Source organism: Cyprinodon tularosa, unplaced genomic scaffold (genome assembly GCF_016077235.1).
Source record: "Cyprinodon tularosa strain WSP-4 unplaced genomic scaffold, ASM1607723v1 ctg1, whole genome shotgun sequence".
Taxonomy (NCBI): domain Eukaryota; kingdom Metazoa; phylum Chordata; class Actinopteri; order Cyprinodontiformes; family Cyprinodontidae; genus Cyprinodon; species Cyprinodon tularosa.
Window position 1 is genome coordinate 376,955 of NW_024037781.1, and position 13,785 is coordinate 390,739.

A 13,785-nucleotide genomic window follows, 5' to 3' on the forward strand; every position below is an offset into this window, starting at 1 on the left:
AAGCTGACTGAAAACCGAATCAAAGAGGAGACTTTCAACTACTATCAAATATCTTCTCAGTAAGAAGAGGGAGAGGGAAAGGTAATGGATCAGGGACATTTCTTAGTTTGGGCAGCTGTGGTTCAGGCAGATTAACCCCAAACTGTAATGTCAGTGTAGCGATTGTTCTTCAGAGAGATATTCAACCCTCTAACTCCAGGATATTCATTAAGAAAAGAGCTAAACTTCCCTCCAACCTTATAAGCATCCTTGGAAAAATAATAAATAATACTGATAAATATAAGGTAAACATTCTTTAATCAGTGCTTTAAGTTCAATATTGCATTTCCGTTTGACACATGTCACAGGAGCACAATTGTCTTTGGTAGTATTAAAAATAGAAAACACAATTACAATTGTTATGAGATGCAAGGTCACTCTGGAAAAACAGAGCGTCCTAATTAAAGCATATTTCCCAAGGTTTAAAGGATGCACGCATTGTATCCTCCTTGGTCCAGACTTTCACAAACTGATTGAAACCTGTAGGCTGGTTTCAATCAGGCTTCAACTGGTTTTATCATCTTTTAACAACCACAGAATCTGCTATGTCCTTTGTTTTAATTTTTTCAAAATCAACCCACCAACCTGATCCAACTTGACCAGCAAAAAAAAAAAAAAAGGCATAACAGACATGAGGAAACATGATAAAAAAAAAAAGATTTTTACGCATATGGAACACCAGTTTTGCCCCAGAACTCCAGGAAAAAGCACAAATCCATGTGAACCCCTTTCTTCTCGAGTTTTGCCGCAGCATGCAGTGTGATTGACTTTTTTGCAGCGCACCCACACCACACAAACGTAGTTTTCAGTGCTAGCCTGGTGTAAAATCTTCACTAGTGTACCCTCACTTTCTCCTGGTTATTACATTTTTTTATTTCTTGGTTGCTTTCTCTTCCCTGAGGATGGATGGTGTTTCATTTCAAAACAAAGAATAAGCTCATTTTAAGCTATGGTAAGACTTTCATGTTTGATGGGAATGTTATTAGATGTAGACAGAACATGTATTTATAAAAGCAATATTAGATGTTTGCAAATAAAAGTCCAACTTTGTTGAATACTGCCCCTTTACACTCATACTAAATGGAGCTTAGAGTTTTTTGCAGAACAGAGTGGATGACAACCATTCACTCCAGAGTTAAGCCCAATAGGAAGAAAGTTCATCCAGTTTGTGGAGCCTTGAGAACTCCATGAAGGTTAGAAAACTTCACCAATAGGCACATCTTCCAAGACATGCCCCTCTGACAGCAGCTCTACCTTGAGAAGAGCTGCTCTCAGAGTTTTACAAGGTTGGAGAAAGAAAAACAGAATTTGAGAGGCAGAGAGCAGATAGAAAGCGAGGTGAGGAAGAAAGAGGCGAATGAATGCCAGCATAGCTGAATACAGTTGTCCAAGGCTGCTCAGATTGGATCAATTCAGCTGTGACTGAGGACTCTGATGAGTGGTAAACTGGCTGGATAATGTGTGTGTGCGTGTGGATGGGCTTCAGCACGGTGTGTGAATGTTAGAGTGTGAATTCACTAGATGAAGTCTTTTGTCTTTCAGTAAATCCAGTTCAGCAGAAGGACAAGCAGAACTATGGGTCCTCTGTTCAATCTAATTGATTACGTTCAAGGTTAGAGAATGAAATATGACCACTGGAAATAGAGAAATAGACAATCAAACAATGATACCAAGATCTTCTGTTCTCCTTTAAATTAACTTTTTTCCATTTCCAATTCTATGTTTTTTATCATTGAAGATATACAGATCTTTCAGTCTTCTTCTGAACCATCTGCAGAATGGATGTCTCCTGAAGACATTGTCTTCTTGCATGTCTGTTAGTTTAATTTTCTGTCCAACATATTTAAAAATCACAGCTCTATAAAGCTTACCTAGGAGCATTAAAGTTCAAAAATAATTAAAGTCTGGTCTTTTGTTTTTCAGAGTTAGATTTAAATTGAAGGCTAGGTCCAGCTCATACGGGTCTTCTGTAACAAAATAATGCATTCCTTTTAGGAAAATGTAATTTTTTTTATTGTTACAATTAAAATATACTGGGGTTTTAGTAGAATGTAGTTTTTCCTCATCGAAAGAAGCCATTTATTCTAATTTCTCGCTCTACGCAAGCTTCTGCTTTTCTATTTGTCAAACAACTCTGAGCGGCCATTAAGATCTCCCTCTACCTTAAATGTTTAAACTTCTTTCTCCATTCAGCCTCATTATAGGAATATTTTCAATGTTTTTTATTGGGATTTCATGCGGAAGAAGACAAAAAAACTTTATATATTACTGTCAAGTTGGGGGGAACACAGTCAAATTGGTAATCTAAGCTTTGATTGAACCATAAATGTTCTGATTGCTAAGAGTCTGTTCTCTCTATTGAGCCAAATTCACCTGAAGCATAACAACAGACTATACAGCAGCTATGAGCAAGATATCTGCTACTTGTATAACTTTGGAGGCAATAGACTGTTTATTTAGATTATGTTGTGTTCATTATAAACGCAAAAACCCACAATAGCTTGAATCTGACAAAATATCTAATATAAATTCTATGAAAATTAACAAATGAAGGTAAGACATTGCTTTTTAAAATGGCTTCAACAGAATGAATTCTAAAATCAACTAATGAAACCTGGAAAAAATGATGGCACGCCTAGAAAAGATGGAAAATAATGTGACTTTAAAGAACATGTTAAATCAAGGTGTGTTCACTAATTAGCATCACAGGTGTCTACAATCTTGTATACAGTCAGTGGGCCTGGCCTGTATATATGGCTATAGGTGGTCACTGTTCGGTATCATGGTGTGTACCACACTCAACACGGACCAGAGGAGGTAAATGAGTAGGGCAGTGATGGAGGATGTGGGATTTCAGAGTAAGACCATCTCCAAGCAGCTTGGTGTTGCTATGACTACAGTTGCATACATTATTCAAACATTTTCTAAACATTTCTATTATTACTTTAGTCAGATTTAGGTTATTTCTGTAACCCCTGTGGATTTTTATTCACTAAACGAGGGTACAGTACCAACAATTCTGTCCACATTTGCACATGCAGGTGTCTCTGGTTTCCAAAAACTCTTTTGTTCTTTCCTGCCAGACTCTTTATATTTTTATTGGTCTCTCCAAGCTGCTGTTTCAACCAATTTGTTGTTTCTAGCTTCAATAAAAAGTGAACTTGCAACAGATAATTTCTTTTTTTTTTTGTTTCCATTGTCATACAGTAGGTGCCTCTGACACTACAAGGACACCAGACGCACCATTCAGTTGGCCTAAGCTGCCAGAAGACTTGTAAAAAAAAAAAAATAGAGAAAAAATAGAAGTATAATTGTGGCTTCAAGTTAAATTATAACACAAAAATCTTTTTCAATACTATAGTATACCAAGTTTTTGTTATTTAAATGTTCTTTCAGTTCCCATATTTATATTCCCATCAATAAATTAGTTGGAAACAGCTTTCAGCATTTCTTATTCCTGGAAGATAAATTCACTTAATTTAAACTTTTAATAATTAAATTTGTTATATTGATTAAAGTGTTAATTATAATGACATCTGCCCCCCCGGAAAAGCAGACTTTGTATGCAGATCCCCATGAACCCCCGTTCACAGGAAGGGGCTATGGTCAGAATAAGACTTAGATTAAATTTAAACCACTAGATTTATCTTCAACAACTTCTCACATCTACTTGACCCCAAATACTGCAAACCAAGTTTAATAAGACCTAAATGTGCACCATGCAAAAAGTCCCTCTTGCCACAAGTTAAAGATGCTCAGTGTCACTGTAGTATTGCCTCCAGTGGCGGCCGGCCCATAGGGGGCGGTGGGGCACCGCCCTCCCTGATAAGAAGAGAGAAACGTAAAATATATTTTTAGAAATTAACTCATAAATGTCAGTTTTACTCTCTAGACTGTGTACCTATAAGCAAAACAAATTATATAAACTACATTTCCCTATCTACTGTCATTAATTTGTGGATTTCCACAGACAGACTCCTACCGTCTCTGTTCTGGGGGCGCTGATCAGACTGACCCACATTTGCAGAGAATCTGTCAATCATGTACTATTGCTAGGTGAATTTAATGGCCAATCAGTGTCTCGGAACTTTATGGTATTGGGGCGCTGAAAATACTGCGCTTTAACAGGCTTCTGAACCCAAGCGCAGGTGCAGACAGTTAGAGGGAAGATGGCGAATGTAACGACCGAGATGCAGCTTCCACCAAATTCGGTGAGATCCTTATTTATCTACCCGTTTGCCAGAAGAATATCCCTGTTGTAGGATATGAACATTTCATGTCATGGTTATTGTGACTGTGACGAATCCACCTCGTCGCTTAAAACAACCTCTCTAACTTTGCGCGCCACACACACATTCCTGTTATACTGTGTTTGTGAGGACCAATACACTCGCGCTGAGCCCAGTAGCTCCATGAACTTAAAACACACAAGCTGTTCCTGGTTACCTGCTGCGTATTGAGGGTGCACACTTAATATTTCAGTGGGGTTAGCCGTGTGTGTGTGTGTGTGTGTGTGTGGGTATGTGGGGGGGGGGGGGGTGGGTGTGTACGTGTTTATGCTACGGGGACTTGTCATCTTCAGTCTGGCTGCGTCTTTGCTGGGTTCAAACCCAGTTTGGTGTAATTGAATAAGTCAATGAATCTGTGTAAAAGAATTAAGTTGTAAAAATTATTTGTTTTTGTACATCAATTGTTTGTGGAGGTAATATATGGACAAAACTGATCAATGAGAAGAAATCAGAAATAAGAGAGCCTGAGGTGAGGGGCTTAAACTATTTAATGAGGGCTGTGGGAAGAAAAGCGGCAGCTTTTGTTTTCTGTTTCTTTGTTACATTGCTGGTAACTGGAGGGAGGCTGAGGCCCAGAGTATCTTGTATATGTTTAGTTTCTTTTGCACCCTGTTTTGAGTTTTTGAGCACAATAAATCACCAACACCGGTAACCCGACTGAGACTGGATTCTTGGAGGCCAAAGAACCCCGTCACAGTGACCCAAATCATCACTGTTACTGTTATTATATAGTAAATTAAATCATTACTGTTAAATTGTATGTATTGTCCAATTGTTTATTTGAATTCTTATTCCGGATTAGTTGGAGACATACACTAGGCTATATCAGCCCCACCAAAAATATTTTTCACCAGCCGCCACTGATTGCCTCCTTTAGTAACCACTGCTTTAAGCCATATCCAGGTAAACTCACTAGACCTTCATACCAAAAAAAAAGAACTGAACCACTGTAGGAGCTACAGGGGTTCTTTTCTATCCCCCCATACCCTGTTTTGATATTGGCCCAACAGATTTGCTGTCTTAAGCAGGCCCATACTGTTGTTATTCTTATTAATTATATATACTTTAGTGAAAATAGTTTAGGAAATAGAATCTTATGCAACTGGCATTGGAGACAGAAAGTGAGGTGAGAAAGGCTGAGGGGGTAAGAATTAAGGGGGAGAGAAAGAGATAGGTAGGAACGAATAGAAAGCAAAACAAACAGAAAAAAACAGCAAAATAAACAATGGAGGAGATATACAGTAACTTCTATAACTCATCATTGCACCCACGCGTCACATAGAACCAAACGGCTGTGATATTAATATATGAGAATGCTCGTTTATAAAGGGTTTTCAAAGGCTTCTTCAGAATGTCAGCATGCTCAATAGCAGGTGTGGGTTGACCTAAACGCACCCTGCGTAGGTCAGGACCAATAATAAGGTAACCAGAGCACCAAATATCCTGAGGCACAATAGGGACACAGGGAGGGTAGACATAGGGAAGGCCGCACTCGCCAAAAAGGGCAGATATGTGTACTTAGGGGGCTTCCAAACCCAGAGGGGCCAAACCCGAAAGGAGTCCAGTCCCTGAGCGTCCCGAACCCCAGAGTCCATAGTACTGAGGCCCCACAGGGCTAAGGCAGCGAGCCCACGGGCTTCCCCTTCAGCCAGTCATGACTAAGGTAGATACGGATGAGAGCCCAGGGGCGGGGATCGTGTGCAAGATCCACCCCCAGGTGTGACAACCTCCCCCACGGCGCCAGCCAAAGCTCCCCCATTATAACCTACTGTAAGCCATAAATCTGCTCCCATGGATGCCAGAGTTAGTAGCATTCCTGTCGAAGTGCCCACCTGAATCACAGCCAATCCTAGCCATTCCACACCCATATGGATCTTCTGCCTAAGAAAACTCAAAGCTGTTTAAGAGTATTCACACATATGTTGTTACATTTTGAATTGTGGTCAGTTGAGGATGCAAATCTGAGATGTTTTGGGATTATTCTAAATGTATTCAATTATGAGCTGTGTTATCAGAATTGCACTGTTTATTTCATTTTATAAAACCCATTTCTCATATCAATCCAAATGTACAATATTAGCATCCTAAAGGAATATTCATCCTGAAAACATATTGGTGATAGTATTCAGAATATAAAAACTATGCATCGTCACTGCCGCCAATCCCCAATTTAAGCATTGGACGTAAAGATACTCGCATGTTGGGAGCATCTTGATGGAAAAAGAAAGAGAGAGGCTTATCCCAAAATCTATCATTGCAGTCATGAACAATAATATCACAACTGCATGTTTTTCCTAATAAGAACTAAGGACAGACATCAATAATCTGTGGAGACCATGTGGACTTAGACTGAAGTTTGAAAAGGAGGAAAACTGAATTTCCACGCTCTCCTGCCGTGTGTGTGTGTCTGAGCAGGGACAGAGCACAGGCAATATTTATTGACAATGGCTGCTGCGCTCGATAAGGAGAGGCATAAAAATCAATCAGCATAAAGGTCTCCAGAAAAAAGGTGGAGCGCATAAAAAGGGACTGAATGCAAGAAAATAAATACAATAAATGAGAACACCCAGCAAAGTAGATGGGGTCAGGGATGAAGACAGGGAATTTCGATCAGAATAAAGGAGAGAAACTGAGTAGAATAACGGAAGAATATAAAAATAACAGAACTCTGGAACAAAATGTTTCGAAGCATCTGAGAGATTTAAAGAAAACGTGATGAGCTGGTCGCAATAAGCGGCAGAAAATGTTTAGTTTCTTGCCTCGGGCGCTTGGATTGCACTCAGCATTGAAGAGGGGGATGCGTGATAATCAGATTAGGTTGGTTCTGCACTGAAGACAGTCAGCAGTGTCCCATATTTAGCCCCCGCCGATGTGAAACAAGCTTTAACCTCTCCTCTGAGAACAATTGTGGGCCCTTTAAAATGCAAACGCACATGGCCAGGTAGGAGATTCTCATAACTGAATTGTAAACATTTAAATCAATTTGTTTTAAATTGGTTTCACTCCTCTTTTTAAATAATTTGTTGAGAGCGACTGGAAAGACACTTTCCAAAACTTCCCATCTTTTATATTTTGAGGTTCATACAGCTAAATAATGGACCTAACTGTTATCTACTTGGGTAAAAAAAGAAAAAAGGGGATGAAAAACTTCACAAAAGAGAAACAAACAATCCAAAACTAAACAAGCCCACATAAACCAGCAGTTCAAAGTGAAGATCACCACAAAAACTGAATAAAAAACTATGTTCAGATTGGCACTATAAGCTGCACTCCTGCACAGATGGCATAAACTACAATGCTTTCAACATCTCTTAAACCACATTTACATGCAGAGATGCTCCCAAAGGTTACATTCTTGCATCCATTGCATGCAAACTGGCTAAAGCAACTAGTGTAAACTAGCCAATCAAATATTGTGAGAGTCACATTTTTCTGTGGGTATGGCTACTGCGTAAAAGGGAAGAAAAAAGTATTTTAGCTACACTTTGCAGGTGAAATTTTGAAACACAGAGGTTGAAACATTCAAATCTGTTCCCATAATGCCTAGCGCAGGGGTTCCCAAACATTTTTGCCTGTGACCCCAAAAATAACGCAACACACTGGTGAACCCCTAAAAATACATGCAACTACTTCACACTATGTTTAAGTGCAAATATAAAGTAATTATATTCATTTTAAAATAAGTCTTTTATTTTTTTCCCAATCACATTAGATTTTTCATTTTATTGTGCATTTAATGTTTAAATGTCGTATACTAAGACATGGTACATTTATCAATTTGTCAACACATTCATATTTATGCATTTTATACATATTTTGATCAATTTTCGGAATTAATATACCCTAGGGTTCACATCAAAATCATTTCGAAAACCAAACATCCCCAAAGTCGGTCCTCGAGGGCCACTGTCCTGTAGCTTTTAGAGGTTTCTCTGCTTTAGCACAGCTGAGTCTGATGATTGCAGTTCAGCAAATTCAATTGTCAATGTAAATCAGCAGTGCTGGAGCAGATAAACCACTAAAACCTGCAGGACAGAAGCCCTCGAGGACCAACTTTGAGCATGCCTGGTGAAAATCATCTTACAACATTCCTAAGAGCTATTTACTAATTTGGTTTTGCCATCCAAAAAAGGAGTTTTCCTTTTAAATTGTTCCTACAGATCAAGTCTAAGCATTTCATTGAGAACATTTCTGTTGGAAGTCTATAAAAAAGTTTCATCAAGAGAACATAAAAATCCCAAACATGCCACTGATTATGTGAAACAGAGTACTGAATTTTAAATCTGTTTCTACAAATTCAGGAAGCCAAAATATCAGTTTACAATAATGAGTAATCCTGTAGGATAGAAATATTGAAAATGTTAACAGAACAACAAACAGTGGGAAACCAGAGCAGCCAGTGGGTTAAAACACCCACAGAACTAAAGCAAGGCTCTAAGGAAACATCAGCAAACAGGAAAACATTTCTAATATTACTTACAGCTGATGAAGTCATTGCCTCAAAAACTCCAGTCTTTGTGAGCTGCTTCTAATTTAAATCTGCAACTGTTGGCAGAAAGAAAGAAAAATAAGTTTACCCAACTAATATGTTTTCCTAAAAATGCTTAATATGTAGAAGTTATCTCGTATACAAACCGTATATTTATTCTTAGTGTCTTTAAAGCGCCTCTTTAATGTTAGTTTATTTCTGGAGCTTCAGTTTCTAATTAGTTTCACCTGGCGTCTTTTGCTTCAGGCTGCAATTCTCATTTCGGCCACACCCATAGGATAGGAGTTATCACCCGTTAGATGCTAGAGGGGCGCTGTTTCAACATCAGTCTAAAATCTGAAACATGGTAAAATAAATTAACTTTATAAAAACCAATTACATTATTTAGAAGACCAATTTTTTTGATTGAATTGCATTTACTTGCATTTAATTTGACTTAATTCTGATAAGTGATTGATAAGTGATTCATATTAATCTGAAACAAACTAGAGTTCATATTAATTTGCCTTCAGTGTATTAAGATAACATGATTGTAAAGCATGTAGGGTATGTAAATGTGTTTTTTCCTCTATAATCCTGGGTTTTATATGATATTCCAATATACTAAAACACTTACTGTAATATTTTTATGAAAAAATATCCTTTATTTAAAACCTTTCACTGTCAGACTGGGTGTTTATGTTGGATTGTTGTCCTGCTCGAAGATTAAAATCCTTCAAAGTCTTAAGAGTGATGAAGCCGCTAACAGGTTTTCTGCAAAGAAAAAAAAAATTCCTATAGTGTATATAAGGTTTCAGAGCAGTTGATTGTGCATAGGAGAAAGTAAATGTAAATGCATTAGGGATGGATATAAAAAAAAAAAGAGAGAATTTATTTTAATTTTTTCAAATGTTGGATAATATGAAAAAAATAGAGTTCTTTTAACATTTTAGCCATTTTGTAGATGGTAAATAATAAGTTTAATAAGTTTTCTTAACTCATGTCCATCACAAGTAAATCTCAAGTCTTTATAGTCAAGATAAGTAAAAGTTTTTTGGTCTAAATTTCAAGTTATTAAAAAGTCATAATAAGCTTGAAAAATTAAAGGTATTGTGGAGGTTTTTCGCAGATCTTCTAAAAGAGCCGCCCCCTCCAAATAAAAAAATAATGCACATGCACAACCCTGTACCCTCTCCTGAGTGAGAACACCTATTAAACACGTGCAAAAGCATGCACAAGCCCATTTCTCCTCGTGCACGCTCTGTTTAAAAGTTGTTGTTCTCATAGCTAATACAAGCTTACTGCGTCCAAATGTCCACTTTAACTTTATAAAACAGGGACTATATAGTGGACTTTATAGACAGATACCTTTAATGCCATGAGCAAAAGAGGGATAAAGACGAAAGCTTTTTGTGAATATATTTCATTCTTTAATGATAGAATCAAGTTATTCCTTGTAAAGAAGGTCAAATCAAAACTCATTTGTATTTGAGTCAGAATTGTGACTTGAATTGGACTCAAGTCCAGTCATTAAATCAAAGTCCATCCCCCGCTGCTCTGTGGTATAACTGTTATAAACGACAAAGCAGAAAATTATAAAATTATCAGCTTCTAACAAAGTTAAAAAATTTCCTTAAGTAAAACCAAATGGATATACTGTACAAACCAATTTAATTGTCATGCTTTAGTAATTGGCACAAAACTATGCGAAGGGATAAGGAATTATCCTGGTGTAAAAATAAAACATGTTCTACTGTTTCTGCTCCTGTCTTACTTTTAAGTTAACCCCTTGTGACATCGCTTAAGAAAATCCAGCAGTGACCTAGAGAATATAATGCATTGTAGACACCATTGTTATAAGTACTCACCAAGACGCCTACAGCAGCCTCACTCTTCTGCTAACCAGAGGACTGAGATTGCTCTGTGTTGTATTGTGTTTGATTCCATTGTGTGTCAGGACACTGACAAGTGCGACAAAAACATGACGAGACAAGAGGACAGATGGAATTAAGTTTCTGCACAATTTCCCTCATTTATAGAAAATACAGAGGCAGAGGGTAAGGGGAAATATAAGAAAGGAAGATGAGATTAAAAAATATAAAAATAAAGAGCTGATTACGCTTTATTTAGTCACGCAACATCCAACACAGATTCAATATTTAAACCTTTATAGCTGATAAGTGCGTGGACATCCATCCTGAGACCGTTTCTCTTTAAAAGCGAGGCCACGCTAATTAGACCATCCCTTTGTGCGGGCACAGGAGTGGTCCTAAAAACCCGAGATCTAAACAATCAGCGGCAAATAACAGCAATTTCACAGCTAATTCATAGATTTCACGTGTGGATGCCCCCATCGCCACCCTCCATTTAATGCTGTGAAAAGAGACAAGTGTGACATTATAACCACAGGATCAAACTGTGGGTGTTGGGTGGAGGTCGAGGTCTAATGATTTAAGTCTGGTTTGAGTGTTAGACCTGCGAGGCATCTACAGAAGGTGATTGTGGCACTCTGCACACAGGGGGAGCATCCTTGCTGTACATTTAGTATTTGCTAATCCAAAGTAGTTACATTTTCAGACATTGGTTGCTAATTATGCCACGTTAACACCCGATTTGAGATCACAGAAACAGAACCTTCTTGACAACATGAAGTAGACCAAAAAGCAGCTCTGATCAAAAGTATTTAAAGATCGGAGAGGTAAAGTCTGTGGAAAGGGTTTCCTGTGAAAACCATTCCATCCATTTCCCGTCACACTTATCCTTTTTGCGGTCGAAAGGGGTGCTGGTGCCTATCTCCAGCTGTTCGTGGGGGAGAGGCGGGGTACACCCTGGATAGGGTGCCAGTCCATCGCAGGGCAACTCAGAGACAAACAGGACAAAAAAAACATTCACCACACTCACATCTAAGGAGAATTTAGAGAAGCCAATTAATGTAACAGTCATGTTTTTGGACTGTGGGAGGAAGCCGGAGTACCCGGAGAGAACCCATGCATGCACAGGGAGAACATTCAAACTCCATGCGAAAAGACACTGGGCTGGAATCAAACCCTTCTTGCTGCAAGGCAGCAGTGCTACCTGTGGAAACCATAAGTTGCAAAAATGGATAAGGTGGAACAAAGGAGAACCTTCAAAGGAGTGACCAGCAGCCAAAATGACTCCAGGTGTGCATTAACATTTTATACAGGAGGTCAGAAGAAACCGGAACAACATCATAAGCTCTGTAGACCTCAGGGAGTTTATTTAAGGTTAGAAATTATTATTTAAATATCATAAGGAAAGAAGTTTATGTCTAATGAGACAAAAGTAGAAGTTTTCTGTTAGATCTGGCAGAAAACTAAAAGTATTTCAAAGGCAGGGCAGCATATGGTGTTACGTCATCGGGTACTGAAGGAAACATCATAGGTGATGGATGCTGATCTGTGTGGAAAATGCTTAAGGAGAATGTTCTACCATCAGCGTGTGTCCTTCAGTTCAAACTTATTTGAGTTTACGAGCAGGAGAATGATAGTAAGACCAGCATCAAGCCCAGCTGGGAATAAATAAAAAAAAAGGCCTTTGAAAGACAAGAATCTGATTGTGATGCTTTGGTATGTCTTTAAAAAGGTGGAAAACCTTCTAATGAGACTAAATTTCAACCACTTTGCAAAGAATTGTGGGAAGAAATCGATCAAGGTGAGTTTGAACATCTTATCTTTGTATGGTGTTACATTTATTCTGTAATCTGAAACATTTCAGTCTGCAGCGAAAAAACAAACTGAAATGAAATCTGGAGTGGGAGAAACACTTTTTTTCTAGAATTTTGTAAATGTTTTATGACTTTTATTTTATTATTTTGGTATCAGAAATAGTTTTCACTATAAATCAGCGGCTTTGTGGCTAATTAGATGTTGCACTGCTTTTGTTCTCAAAGAGGATGATTCTTTGGGTCAAAGGTTAAAAGTTAGGTTTCTCTCAAAGATGTAAAAGTAAAATAAAAATACAGATGACCACCCCTGGTTAGAAATATACATAAAATACATTTTATTAATTTCTTAAGACTAAACAAAAATCCTTAAATATGGCACATTTTAAAGCAAAAATGTTTGTTGGAATCCTTTTTTTGGAAGGACTTAAATGTTTCCTTAACTAACCTCTTGGGGTCTTTATTTCATGTGTATCTCTAATGGATTTTTGTCAGTTTTAAATGTAATATAATGCTTATTAATTTCTTAGGTTTTCCTGCAGAACTACAAGGATTTTGTTACTTTTAGACAGCTTTCTTTTTCCGCCTGTTGCCGCCTTTTGTGCTAATTTAAGTCAGCTGCTTAGTCTAACTTTCAGCAACAGAGCATGTAATTATAATCCTAGAAAAGCTAAACTTTTTCTTTAACCCCTATTTCACAGTCAAATAGGACTTTCTCTAAGTGCCTGGCAGTTTAATGGGATTACAAACTATTGAAATCTTGTATTTTTAACAATCACCTGTTGCTAAAGATGCTTATAGCAGAAAGATAACTGCAGCCTTGCATCTACATGTTCCTGCCAGTCAAAAGGTAATTGCGTGAACCTTCTAAACATGCATCATATGCTAGAGGTGATAAATTCATGAGGAGCACACACCAATGTGCTCCCAGCAACCCGTCTGCAAGCAGTTCAAGGTGAGTCTAAAGAGCTTGGAAAGAACTTGGTTACACCTTCAATTACAACGCCCACACATCTATATATTCTAGAGTGTGTTCAAAGTAATGCAGCCTTAAAACAAATTGCAAGGTAGTTACACTGCATTATTTATTTTTGAAGTTTAAAGTGGTTTTAGATTTGACAAAACAGGCTGTAAAAGACTTTGGTCGTTCTGCTCTCATTTTTTTTTTGCAAATGACTGAGTGAGTCATTGCGCTTCAAGTTTTGATGAAACCCCTGGTGAAGAAAAATACTTAAAAAAAAAAGCTTAAATGCAAAAAAAGAGGATAATGCTGTGCCAGTTTTTCTCCTCTATCTGCTTTCCTTATG